Source organism: Castanea sativa, chromosome 4, assembly GCF_040712315.1.
Source record: "Castanea sativa cultivar Marrone di Chiusa Pesio chromosome 4, ASM4071231v1".
NCBI classification, from domain to species: Eukaryota; Viridiplantae; Streptophyta; class Magnoliopsida; order Fagales; family Fagaceae; genus Castanea; species Castanea sativa.
This window is the reverse complement of record NC_134016.1, coordinates 7236208-7249915: the sequence shown is the minus strand read 5'-3', so window position 1 is coordinate 7249915 and position 13708 is coordinate 7236208. Positions and strand designations below refer to the sequence as shown.

The 13708-nt window shown below is 30.3% G+C and overlaps 1 protein-coding gene and 1 long non-coding RNA gene across 2 annotated transcripts in view; both read right to left on the bottom strand.

Moving 5' to 3' along the window:
• The window catches only part of LOC142632383 (zinc finger BED domain-containing protein RICESLEEPER 2-like), a 110052-nt gene that overhangs the window by 21874 nt on the left and 74470 nt on the right, over positions 1-13708 (bottom strand). The gene's annotated exons all lie outside the window — the stretch shown is intronic.
• LOC142630521 (uncharacterized) lies at positions 4097-7148 on the bottom strand. The gene is made up of 3 exons (XR_012843331.1): positions 7057-7148; positions 6791-6872; positions 4097-4381 (listed from the first exon to the last, which is right to left on the bottom strand). It is a non-coding gene; the product is annotated as an uncharacterized LOC142630521 (long non-coding RNA).

Genomic DNA, 13708 nt, shown 5'->3' with positions numbered 1-13708 from the left:
ATGGGACTTAGTTTTGCTTATCTTTAATACTGGTAATTTTGGTTGTTGAGCTAATTTTTTTAGATTTGTATATTTTGTTTTAGATTTTAGATATATTGATTTTTTTTTTTGTATAGTCTTTAAAAGGAGAAATATGCTCGAGTTACAATTTTTTTTACAATTTGATGATGGTGAGTGGTTATTGATAAGTAAAAAAGTGGTGTAAGTAGTAGGCCAAATGCGAATTAATAAGAATTTGCTACTTCAATAGTTTGTAAAAATGTTGTAGAAACGTTTGACGCTATAACTTCACTTTTAAAAGAATCAATGACAATGTGTAATTTTATAAAATAAAATGCTGATAATGTTGGCTGGCTACTGTTGCTAGTGGGGTTTTTAAAAAAAATAATAATAAAAGGTAGGAGTTTTTTTTTTTTTTTTTTTTTATAAATTATTTTAACGATTGATGTGCTAAGATAAGAGATGTGATATAGGGTGTATTGTAAATGTTATGCTAAAATAAATAATGTAATTTTTTGGTGTATTGAAATAAAATTTGTTTTTAGAACAAGTAATACTAACGCTCTTGCAAAGTTCTTTTGTATGAAAATAAAGACTTCGATTTTTAGTTTTAGTTTAAATGAGTTGAATAAAGTGTTCAATGTAAAGAATTTTTATATTGATAAAATTCATAAATAGAGTTATCAATAGAAAGATTTAAATGATTAAAAGGAAGAATATTAAATTCATAACATAAATGTTTATAGTCCTTAACAATCAAATCAACTATACCTTGTTTTTTTAAGTTTATAATAGACAAATGATAGAAACAATATTGATCTTGAAATTTGTTAATTTAAAATTCTCGGATCTAAATACAACCTTATAAATTAAGAAGATCCGACTTTATATAAAAATAAAACTATCCGAATTTTCATCCCAAAAAAAATCCGACTTTCAACCCGATAGCCTTTTAGACCTAAGCATTTCTAAAAGCCAATGTGCATTTCTCTTTCTTCGATGCTCTATAAATAAAGCATGTTATTATAAATCTACATGCATATCTACATCACAACGCGAACATTGTCCATAGTTTCAAAGAATTCCTTCTATCTATCTATCTTAAACACCAATGTCCCAACTCGTACCTAAATCATCTCACTCACCACCAACACAGCCACAACCTTCACAAACCACAGACCTGGAATCACCACCAGTAACTCCAGTTCCAATTGTTGCTAGGCAAAACATGGAACAGCGAAACCTACAATGGCAAGACTTAATATTCGGGTTTTGCTTCACAACAGCCCTTGGAATTGCACTCCAGTCCACACAAGCTCCGTCCCAACTTCCTTTATCTTATCATTTGCTTTCTCTCACTGTGATACTCGCCTTCTCTACTCTCTTTGTCGTCAAACTTATCAGCTCCAAGTTTCCGGTCCAGGCTCAAGTTGTAGAGAAAGTTGCGGTCTTCTTTCTGATCACTGCATTCTTCCTTGCAATTTCGATACCCATGCCGCTAAGCCTCAAGTTTTTCACTTGGGCTATGTATGGTGTCTTATTGCTCACCGTTTTCGTATTCCGCTTCTTCTAGTCAGGTCTGATACAGTTATGTTGTTGGGAGATTCCATGCTTTGGGTACTTATAGTAATATTTTTATGTAGTAAGAGAAATTTTCCCTTCAAATCAGTATGGAAAAATCTACTCCAATCCATTACATAAACATTTTCCTATCTCATAAAATGCTTGTGTGTTTGTGTTTGACATCAAGCTGTTTATTTCCTATATATTTGTATGGTTTTATTGAGATTGTATTGTCTCCGTTAATAAAATGCTTGTGTATTTGTGTATGACAGGAAGTCGTTTATTTCACATATATTTTGTATGGTTTCGTTGAGATTGTACTTTCTTATTCTTTTTTAATAATAATTAGAGTCCAAATATCTCTTTCTCCACTTGTTTTAATAATTAAATTATTTAAAAATTCTATGTCCCAAAACATAATGAGATATATACCTATCCATGTTAATTTAGGGCTCTTTAACAAGATAACAATCTATGTTTTGCCCTATCTAATTAATTAATTATTTTAAAATTTTATGAGCCACATAAGTGTACTAGATCTGCAAACCATCAATCATGTAAGCAGTTTCTATCATTGAGATAATGGTAGAGATCAAAATGAAATTTTGTTAAAAAACTCATGAACCAAGTTAAAAGTCTTCCAAACATAAAAACCAAAATGAAAATACCACAAAATATTAGGGCCAAAAAGATAATTTTGTCATACAATATTATTTAATTAGCCTGTACATGGTATATGTAATTTTGTATTATAATTTAGTATCTCTCAACTCTTATTTTCCAAGTTATATGGATCAAGGTTTAGTCGGTAATAAATTGTAGAAATAAATATCATTTGGAGGGTAGCTAATAAAAAAAACATTTGAAACATTTGTCCATTCTAGACAAAATTCATTGCGTATATGACAGGAGAGAAAAAAGTGGACGCACTGACAGTTCAGCTAAGAAAAGAAAAGAGACTAGATTTTGCATTTCGGAGCGGATTAAATCCGAGAACCAAATCAAGACTTTTGTGCACTGCCTAAAATTAACCTTGTAGCGGGTCCTAGATTTTGTCTTGTAATTAAGTTGTAACCTACTAGGTACTTAACTAAAGAAAGAAATTTCATCAAAAAAAGTAAACTAATAAAGAAATAATTTTTTTCTGAGAGGATATTTTATTAAATTATTTGTGGCTTCATACACATTAACGTGGCAACTGAGATGAGTCTCACTAGTCATCATCTCCAACGAACCAAAGAAGTGGTGAAGCATTTGGTATTTGGTCCCACGAGAATGTACGTAAAATGAGATCGACTTCAATTACTTTTTTCAGGAGTTCATACTTGAGCTAATAGGAGTTCAACATTACTTAACCAAAGCACGCGCTAAAGCATTCGCTTAGCATTTTACATGGGAAAACTTTATACTACCTAAACCAACTGCCAACAACCTTGGCTTCGGAGATACATTTGACCTTACATGCATTGATAAAATAGGGGCCCAGTTTGAGGGATACTTCAGAAGCAGTTTAGAGTTATGGGGTATGTGGAGATTGGTTTTATGTTCAATTTCGTTTGAACCTGCCGATCTGACTTGGAAGTATTACTATTTTATATGAGGTTTTTTTGTGAGGCTAGTTTAATTGGTAGCAATATATTTCATTTCTCCAATCAAACCGAAATTATGTCTAGTATAGTATTGACTCCCTTAGTATTTTTGCTGAACATTTTTCCTTGACTAAGTGAGATCTCACATGTGTTTTGATGAGATAAGGAGTAACTTCTTTGGACATTGCCTTTTAGAATCTTAATTGATAATTTGTTAAACCCATGAAAAATACAGTTTATTTACAAATATTAAAAGTAAATTTGCAATTCAAATTAATGAAATATTGTATGCCTAATATTTTCTTTGGACCTATTGATTTGAGTATTGAGATCGGCTTCAATTATTTTACACAAGTTCATACTTGAACCTATAAAATCAAAGCGACCGCAATCACTACAAGAAATTTGGTCTTTAGCGACGACATATAGTCATCGCTAATGCTTTAAATATCGTCGCTAATTATATTGGCGGTGAAAAATGTCGTCGCTAATTTTCGTTAAACAAAAGTGGTAACAAAAAAGTTTTTTAATGACGATATTAATGTCGTCGCAAATACAATACTATTAACGACGACAAAGTCGTCGCTAATAGTGACAATTGTCGTCATAAATAACTTGAGACCCCAAGACAAAATGTCGTCGCTACTAGCTCATTAGTAGTGACGAATGTTTTTGTCATCGCTAGTAGATTATTATTAATAATGACATTTTTGTTGTCGCTAATATGTCATTACTAGCGAAGATGGTTGCTGTCGTCACAAATAATAATATATCAATGACCACAAACATGTCATCACTAAAAATTGCATATTAGCGATGATATTGTTTGTCGTCATTAATGATATGATAAAATATTAACGACGACAATGTCATCGCTAATAACATTTTACATTTTTTTGTATTTTTCTATAAAATTTACATTTTGAATTTTACATGGATACCCGATGGAAAATAATAAACCACAATCCCACACATCACAAATTTTCAATCACAAATACACATATAAGCATAATAACTGCTCAATCAATAACTACTAATAAGGAAAAAAAATACCTAAGTTGAATATCATATAACATAATTTAAGTTTCAATCTATTCTCTCAAATACTAATCAAATAATAACATATTCATCATGAAGATATGTTGCCAAGCTAAAACTTGTTGTAATGAAATATATCTCCCCTCGACATCATCTATAAAACTGTAATCCAAGGCATGTGACTTTTTAACCTGCAACAAAGAGTATAAACCAATGTAAAGGTCAACTAAAATAGATGACAAAAATACTTACTATATAGTTTTAACATTCAAGTAAAATTTTAACATTTATATTTTTCAAAAATACCATAGATATGGATATAAGTTAGTAAACTTCTTGTTTTATAGATGCTTATAAGTTAGTAAGTAGCAAATTATGTATTAATTATTATAAAAAAGTAGCTAGTGTAGCATGAAATGAAAATAGTGGGACAAAACAGTGGGACAAGACTAGCGCAAAATCTAAACCTTTACTTATTTTATTATCTCCATACATATAACTCAAGCATAATTATACAATCATTAACATTTTCATCACTTGCACTTCACTAATTAAGTTGGAAGGCTCACACAAATATTTTGGGAGTTATAAATTCATGGATAGGTGAATCAAGACGAATTGATGAACACGGAAAGAGAATTGAAAATTTAGATGAAACATAAATAAGTTTTTCTATGAAAAAAATTGTAAAATTGTCTTTTCCAAAACTTTTTTTTGTTGATAAATTGTCTTTTCCAAACCTACATTGTAAACATGATTGGTGAATTCAATGAATTATAGAATCAGCATGACATGTTTTCGTTCAATTTCAATTATCTATGTTGAATTCATTCACAATGAGAACTTAATTAAGTGTTTTTTTTTAAGACAAAGGTAGAAATAAGCTGTAGAGTACAAAATTCCTTAAAAGATAGAAGACAAAGAAATGAGATGTTTGTGTTTCCATGGTTACCCTGACAAAACAACTTTGCAACTACATAAAGAAACTATATAGCTAAGGACCAGAAAATACAATCCAACTCAAAAAGTTAGGACTAACCATCACTGCAAATCAGATATTCAAATAATAATTTGATAAGTCAATCATTCAAAATAGTATTATAATATCATTCATTTTTCAGTCCAGCCCCATGAGCCCTGTTTCAACTTCTTGAGTTTGGATGAGACATGATGTGGATACTTATTTTCTGAAGTGCACGAAGTATCATGTTTACTACATGGTAAGACATACATGAAAGACAATTTTAAAATTTTAAGAATTCATACAAAGAGGGAAAAGAATCATGAAGTTAAAAATAAAAAAATAAAAAGAAAAGAAAAAAGAAGAAGAGATAATGTAAATTAATTCACCCCGTTATTATTTTTGTCTTATGTTTTAATATTTTTCTCCATATGTGACATTTATTAATCAATACTCAAATAAGTAATAACAACACATAAGAAGAAACCATGTAGTTGTGATGATCTAAATTCTAGAATGTAGCCTAGCTAGCCAAGGTATTGATATTATAAAAAAAATCTTTGTGTTGTTCATCTAAAAATAAAACATACATATTTGTAGGAACATAAAATGGTTTTTATTTTATAACTTAGTTATTTCTTCTCAATAAAATAAAATAAAAAATCTAATTTTTTCTTCTACTCCCCCCAAAACAAAAAGACAATAACCTATCTGGGAGAAACTTTCGTTTTACTAGTAACAAAAAGAAAATAGTAATATTAAAAGTCTCAGGATCCAAAAAATCAATCTAACAAAAAAAAGGTATGTGACCACATTCTTAGTAAATAAAAATAAAATTTTTAAAAAAAAGAGCATCCATATAGAATCTGGTGCTACTGCTATACAAACAAAAGTACTTTCTTAGAGGATTTGACAACAATAACCTTACAAACTAAGATTAAATAATCATTTAAAAAAAAAGGCTAAACTAAGATTAAATAAATTAATTAGACAAGCAAGGCCACTATTGCCAAATCTTAATACCAGTGGTTGAGTCAGGAATTTATCTTTGAGGAGACCAAACAAAAAATAATTTTTTTTCTTTATATATATCAATTATGTTCCTATTTTGTATTATAGTTTCAAATGGTAATGTAAATGTAATTCAATATATAAGTTAAATATTTTATAATTCAATGTGTGCTAAAAATATGTATTTATTAAATTAAACAATCAAGAGAAGACAAATTTGAGAAAAAGAATGAGTCAATAGTTTTTAATCTGCCTATTGACCTAAATTTTCAAAATAAATTAGACAAACAGTCACTCAAATTTCAATAAGAATCTAATAAGAAACAATCAATTTGCACTACAAAAAGGAAATGTTGGAACTATATAAAATAAAATAATTTTGTACCATAACTTGCCACGTGGTGAGTTGTGATTAGTGAAAGAGTGTCTGTGGGTCATGTGGAAATAGTAATACACCTTCACCAAACACAACTCGCCACGTGATAAATTATGACATAAAATTGTGTAATATTTAACAGTAGTAGCACAACTCACACAAAAACCTAAATATAGTACTAGAATATTTTAATAACAAATAAATATATGAGAAGAAAAGTCAAATAAAGTAAAAGATGAGAAGAAAACGTACCTGGAAACTTTACACCAGTAGACTTGCTTTGCTTTTAACCATACACTTGTGGAGCATTGGAGCCTTGGAGGTAATAATATATCTATTTGGACGGTTGGATCAAATAACGCAAGAAGTAAAGAAGTAAAGAAAAGAAAAACACAAGGACAAAGGTGTCAGGTACGGCTCAAGCTTTTTTAGATGATTTTTGTTTTTATTTTCTCATTTTAACTTTATGAAAGAATAAACAAAATATAAAGAGAGCAATTGAGAGAAAAAAAAAATACCTGGCCAGTGGCAGAGGAGGGATGACCAGTGGCAAACTTGCAGTGGGCTGGCAATGGGTCTGTAACTCTGTTTTGTGAATAGGTTCAACCGTTTAGCAAGAGAGAGCGTGTTAGTGATAGGTACGAGACTGAGAAAGAAATGGGATCATGGGATTTCAATTCAATTTATAGAATTCAATTTATAGACTACCGTAATTGCAATATTGGAGCGGGAAACTCTCCCTCCAATACTGAAAAGAGACTCTTTTTAAAAAAAATGAAGAGGGACTTTTTTTATTTATTTATTTTAATGATCAATTTTTTTTATTAAAAAAATGTTACGTCTATAATATTTTTACAATAAATTATAAGTGGTTAGTTGTTATTGGTTCAAATTTGAACCTAATACTAAGATTACTTTTTTGCTCTAACAATAACAACCAATAACAGCTTGTCACTTAGGATTTGTTGTAAAAATGTTGTGAAAATATTGTGGACATATCATTTCTCTAAAAAAAATATTAGTTTTCTTTTATCACTTAAAGATAGATATGGGGTTCGGGTTGAGGATTTTTTTCAATCTGACCCATTATGGTTGGATTAAAAAAAAAAATGCAACCTAACTCAATCCATCACAGGGGTCCAACCCCACCCACCTGGATCAAGTTGGACAATTTTTTTTTTTTTTTAGCACTAATCACTAGAATGGCCAAAATATCCCTAAACCTAAAAATTTACTAAAATAACTCCAAAATCTTTAAAATGACCAAAATATCTCCAAAACCTTTTAAATGAGTAAAAATACCATAAAACCTCTAAAATAGCAAAAAATACGTTGAAACCTCTAAATGATCAAAATATACCCGAAAACCATTTGAATGACCATAATACCCTCAAAACTTATAAAATAACAAAAATACCTAGAAACCTCTAAAATGACCAAAAATACAAGTATTGGTGTTGGTGAAATTTGAGACCAATTAGATTGTCAGATTGAGAAAACATAGCTATACAAATACACAACACATGTCCATCATGCGCCACACTTAGATTTGAAATCTAATTGTTGGATTTGAAGAGTGTAATGAAAAGTTAATTGTGGTAAATTATGGTCACAATTAGACGGTTGGATTTAGAGAAAGGCGCGGTCAAAGTTTACTTAAAGTTGATCAAACCTGGTCAAACTTAATAGATAGTCCTGAGACAACTAGACTTAATGAAATTCATATTCAAACCATGATAATTGGTATTGAAGAGTATGGTGACGTATTGGTGTTGGTGAAATTTGAGACCAATTAGATGGTCAAATTGAGAGAATATAGCCATACAAGTACACAACACATGTCCATCACGCACCATACTTAGATTTAAAATCTCACCGTTAGATTTGAAGAGTGTAATGAAAGGTTAATTGTGTTAAATTATTGTCACAATCAAACAGTTGGATTTAGAGAAAAGCGCGGTCAAAGTTTACTTAAAGTTGGTCAAATCTAGTCAAACTTAATAGATAGTCTAAAGAGCACTGGACTTTGTGAAATTCATATTTAAACCTTGATAATTGGTATTGAAGAGTATGGTGACATATTGGTGTTGGTGAAATTTGAAACCAATTGAATGGTCAAATTGAGAAGACATAGCCATACAGGTACGTAACACATGTCCATCACGCACCATTCTTAGATTTGAGATCTAACCGTTGGATTTGAAGAGTGTAATGAAAGGTTAATTGTGGTAAATTATGGTCACAATCAGATGGTTGGATTTAGAGAAAGGCGCGGTCAAAGTTTACTTAAAGTTGGTCTAACCAGATCAAACTTAATAGATAGTCCGGAGACCATTGGACTTAGTGAAATTCATATTCAAACCTTGGTAATTGGTATTGAAGAGTATGGTGACGTATTGGTGTTTGTGACATTTGAGACCAATTGAATGGTAAGATTGAGAAAACATAGTCATACAGGTACACAACCCATTTCCATCACGCGCCACACTTAGATTTGAAATCTAACCGTTGAATTTGAAGAGTGTAATGAAAAGTTAATTGTGGTAAATTATGGTCACAATCAACGGTTGGATTTAGAGAAAGGCGCGGTCAAAGTTTACTTAAAGTTGGTCAAATCTAGTCAAACTTAATAGATAGTTCCGAGACCACTCGACTTAGTGAAATTTATATTCAAACATTGATCATTGATATTGAAGAGTACGATGATGTATTAGTATTGGTGAAATTTGAGACCAATTGGATTGTCAAATTGAGAGAAAATAGCCATACAAGTACACAATACATGTCCATCACGCGCCATACTTAGATTTGAAATCTAACCGTTAGATTTGAAGAGTGTAATGAAATGTTAATTTTGGTAAATTATGGTCACAATCAAACAGTTGGATTTAGAGAAAAGCGCGGTCAAAGTTTACTTAAAGTTGGTCAAATCTAGTCAAACTTAATAGATAGTCTAAAGAGCACTGGACTTTGTGAAATTCATATTCAAACCTTGATAATTGGTATTGAAGAGTATGGTGACGTATTGGTGTTGGTGAAATTTGAAACCAATTGGATGGTCAAATTGAGAAGACATAGCCATACAGGTACGTAACACATGTCCATCATGCACCATTCTTAGATTTGAGATCTAACCGTTGGATTTGAAGAGTGTAATGAAAGGTTAATTGTGGTAAATTATGGTCACAATCAGACGGTTGGATTTATAGAAAGACGTGGTCATAGTTTACTTAAAGTTGGTCAAACCTGGTCAAACTTAATAGATGGTCCGAGACCACTGGACTTAGTGAGATTCATATTTAAACCTTGATCATTGGTATTGAAGTGTAAGGTGATGTATTGGTATTGGAAAAATTTGAGGCCAATTGGATTGTCAAATTAAGAGAACATTGAAATTTGAGACCAATTGGATAGTCAGATTGAGATAACATAACCATACAGGTACACAACACATGTCCATCACGCGTCATACTTAGATTTGAAATCTAACTGTTGTATTTGAAGAGTGTAATGAAAAGTTAATTGTAGTAAATTATGGTCATAATAAGACGGTTGGATTTAGAAAAAGGCGCGGTCAAATTTATTATTTTGTCTCATATATCATGTATTATCATTTTTTATTTTAATCAATTTGAATATGTATGTTGTAAATATATTTTCATTTGATTTATTTAGTTACTTTTGGTAAATTTTAAATTCATGATTGAATTAGTCATTAATTGAATCTATTATGAATTTATAATGAATATACCTTTCATATATTTATAATGAATTTATTAGTTTGGTAAATATTGATTAATACCTTTCTTATGACACATGATACAGAAAAATCCAAAATTGATTCACGTTACGATTCGCATTTTGATAACTATCGGTATTAAGTCAGTATTTTGTGTAGAATCAGAACTTTCTCAATTTTTGTTATTTTATCAATTTCGAGTTTCAAATGGGTAACATTATGATTTAGGAGTATTTCGAAGCAACAAGCGCTCCCTTGTCTCACTTTTTTCTTTTTTCTTTTTAACGCATTTGAGAGTTTTAAATTACTTTAGAAGTTTCAAGGTTATTTTGGTCATTATATAAGTTTGGGGGTATTTTGGTCATTTTGATGTGGTTAATGGAATTTTAATCATTTCATACATTTTAAAGGAATTTATGTCATTTTAAATATTTTAAGAGGCATTTGGAGGATTTGATAAAAAAAATTCACATTATATCAAAATTATTTTGGCCACGTATTAGTGACGACAATCTTTGTCTTCATTAAAAACTCCCTTATAGCGACTACCTAATTCGTTACTAATATATAATCTGCTTCCCTCCAATAAATCCCACCACTTTTTGAGAGTGAAATTTTTTCCCTCCATTATATTTTGGTAGATATATTTGCATCGACATGTTGTGTCGTTGCTAAAAGGTGACTATTAGAGACGACAAATTATATCGTCGCTAATAGCCTTCTAATAGCGACGACCAATGTGTTGTCGCTGATAAATAAAGCGTATATATAATATATTTATTATATATTTTTGGCCATATATTTGCAACAAAACACAAGGTCGTCACTAAAGATGATTATTAGCAACGATATATGTCGTTATTAAAATAAACCTTATTTTAGCGACATAAATGTCGTCGCTACAAAATTTATTATCGTTGCTAAAAGTTTCCCTCTATTTTCCAAAAGTAAATAAAATTCCCTCCATGGCGTTAGCGACGAATTATTAGTAACGATCTTAGTGTAGTCGCTACTATGCACTTATTAGTGGTGACCATATATTATTGTCGCTAATGTGTGCCTAATAGGGACGACTTTTTGGTCGTCGCTAAAACATTGGTCGCAAAAGACCAAAATTCTTGTAGTGAATGTTAAGTTTATGTTTTTATGGGCTTAATTATGTGTCAATTTTATTTGTATATATGCTTTCATTTATATATATTTTTATAATCAAAATTATATCTATGTACTGTCTATAGCAAGATTATTCTCACTGGACTAGACTTTCATTTGGTTCAGAAATACCCCTAGACCCTAGATTTAATAGAGACAAAATTTAAAGACAACCTAGTAAAAATATATCTACAACTTTACGCAAAATACCTATAAAATAAGACACTTTCTTACTAATCCATGCCTTCAGAACAAACTTATCCAAAAATTAAATTAAAAAAAAAAATTTCTCAGCCCACTTTGATATTTCCCACAAGACCATGTTCCAACCTTTTTTTTTTTTAACTTTATCAAGATTCAGCAGTTTCTTTTATTGAATTTCTGATTTTCTTAATTCCTAATTTCATATACACTAGACCAAAAAAAAAAAAAAAACCTCATTGCACACGTAATAATGCTATGACGATTACTTATTACTTTCACATGAACTCATCATTTTTTCTTCACTCAACCTGCCACGTGGATAATTGTGACAAAAATTTTGGGTTTTTTGTAGTCCTAGATTTTTTTTTTAGTATTGTGTTAGAGGGGAGAAATTTTAGGGAAAACTTTTTTTTTTAAAAACATTTTATAGAATTTATTTTTCTCTTTCTAGGTCTTTCAATTATTGGTAGATCTTCTTTTCAAAATGTTGAAGAAATGATATCCTCAAGATTTACTCTTTGAAAATTGAAGAAGCCATTTAAAAGAGAGGAAATGCATAACATTTTTCCTTGACTGAAGGAGTTTTCTCAATCTTTTTTGATAAGATAAGGGGTATCTCTCAATTCTTAGTCTACAACTGACCTCAAAGTGAATGTTATTATAATGTCTTTTTTTTTTTTTTTTTAGAATCATGTTATTATAATATCTGAGATAATCTTTTATTATTATTGTACTGAAACATAAATAGTGTAGCTAAAATGATACCCAATAACATGAGTTTTTTTATTTTTTATTTTTTTTATAGGACCCAATAACATGAGTTGTTTTGTGGTCATTTACATTTCAGAGCAGAATAAGGCCTCGTTTGGGAGGAGGGAATGGAATGGAATATAATAGAATGAAAATAATAATTTTAGAATATTCTTCCCTTCCCTTGTTTGGGAGTTTTAATAGAGGAAATGAAAAATCTATTTCCTTATTTGAGAGTTTAAGTGGGAGGGAATGGAATGGGTAGGAGGGAATACACATTCCTCTCTATTCCTTTAAAACCTCAAATTTTCATTCTTCCGAAATTGGGAGGAATAGGAGGGAATAAAATTAGATTTAATAATTTATTTACTAAAACTTCCAAAATACCCCTATATATTCAACTCCTTATTTTAAAATAGGGATCTAATAGTAATATTTCCATTAAATGATTCCATTCTATTCCTTCTATATTGCTCCCAAACAAAATTACTTACATTCCATTCATTTTCATTCCTTTCCATTCCTTTGTTTTAAAACATCCAATCAAAGTTATTTAATTCTATTCCATTTCATTCTTTTCCATTCCTTTCTCTTACTTAAATACATTCCATTCTATTCCATTCCCTTATGATCATTCCATTCCATTCTATTTCCTTCCCTTATGAACTCCCAAACAGAGCCTAAATGATCCGAGAAACAATTGTAGGACTTTTGTCTACTGCATAAATTAAACCAAACTCCTCATATCGGATCCTAAATTCTATTATTCTCATCCGAATACTTTCCGACACAAAATTGCGGTTCCTAGCTACTAGGTAAGAACTAGGAAGTTTCTTTTATTTGTTTAGGAGGATATATTATTAAATTATTTGTAGCTTCAATCAGACACATTGATTAAAAAAGGTATTGAGCTATTTGGTCTCAATCGGATGTAATTAGATCCGATTACATGGGGAATAGGGTCACAGAGCGGATGTAATTAGATCCGCTTCCATCATTTTTCCACCACTTCATACTTCATACTTCATTCTTTCAACCTATAATAGATTCAAAGCATATGCAATAAGATCCGATAACAGGTGTACCTTTCAAAGTTTACAATATTATTACTTGGGAAAGTCTTTTTAATATTATTTGGCATCAAATTTCCCTAGCGTTGAGTCTCTTTTTCTTTTTCTGTTTTTTCCTAGTTAATAAAGAAACTTTTTTCCACGCGAAAGACTACACATCAAGACGTGGGGCTCAAATTTTATTTATTTGTTTGATAGATTGACAATTACAATTTGGTGAGAGGGTTTAAATCCTAAAAATATCTATTGAAAATA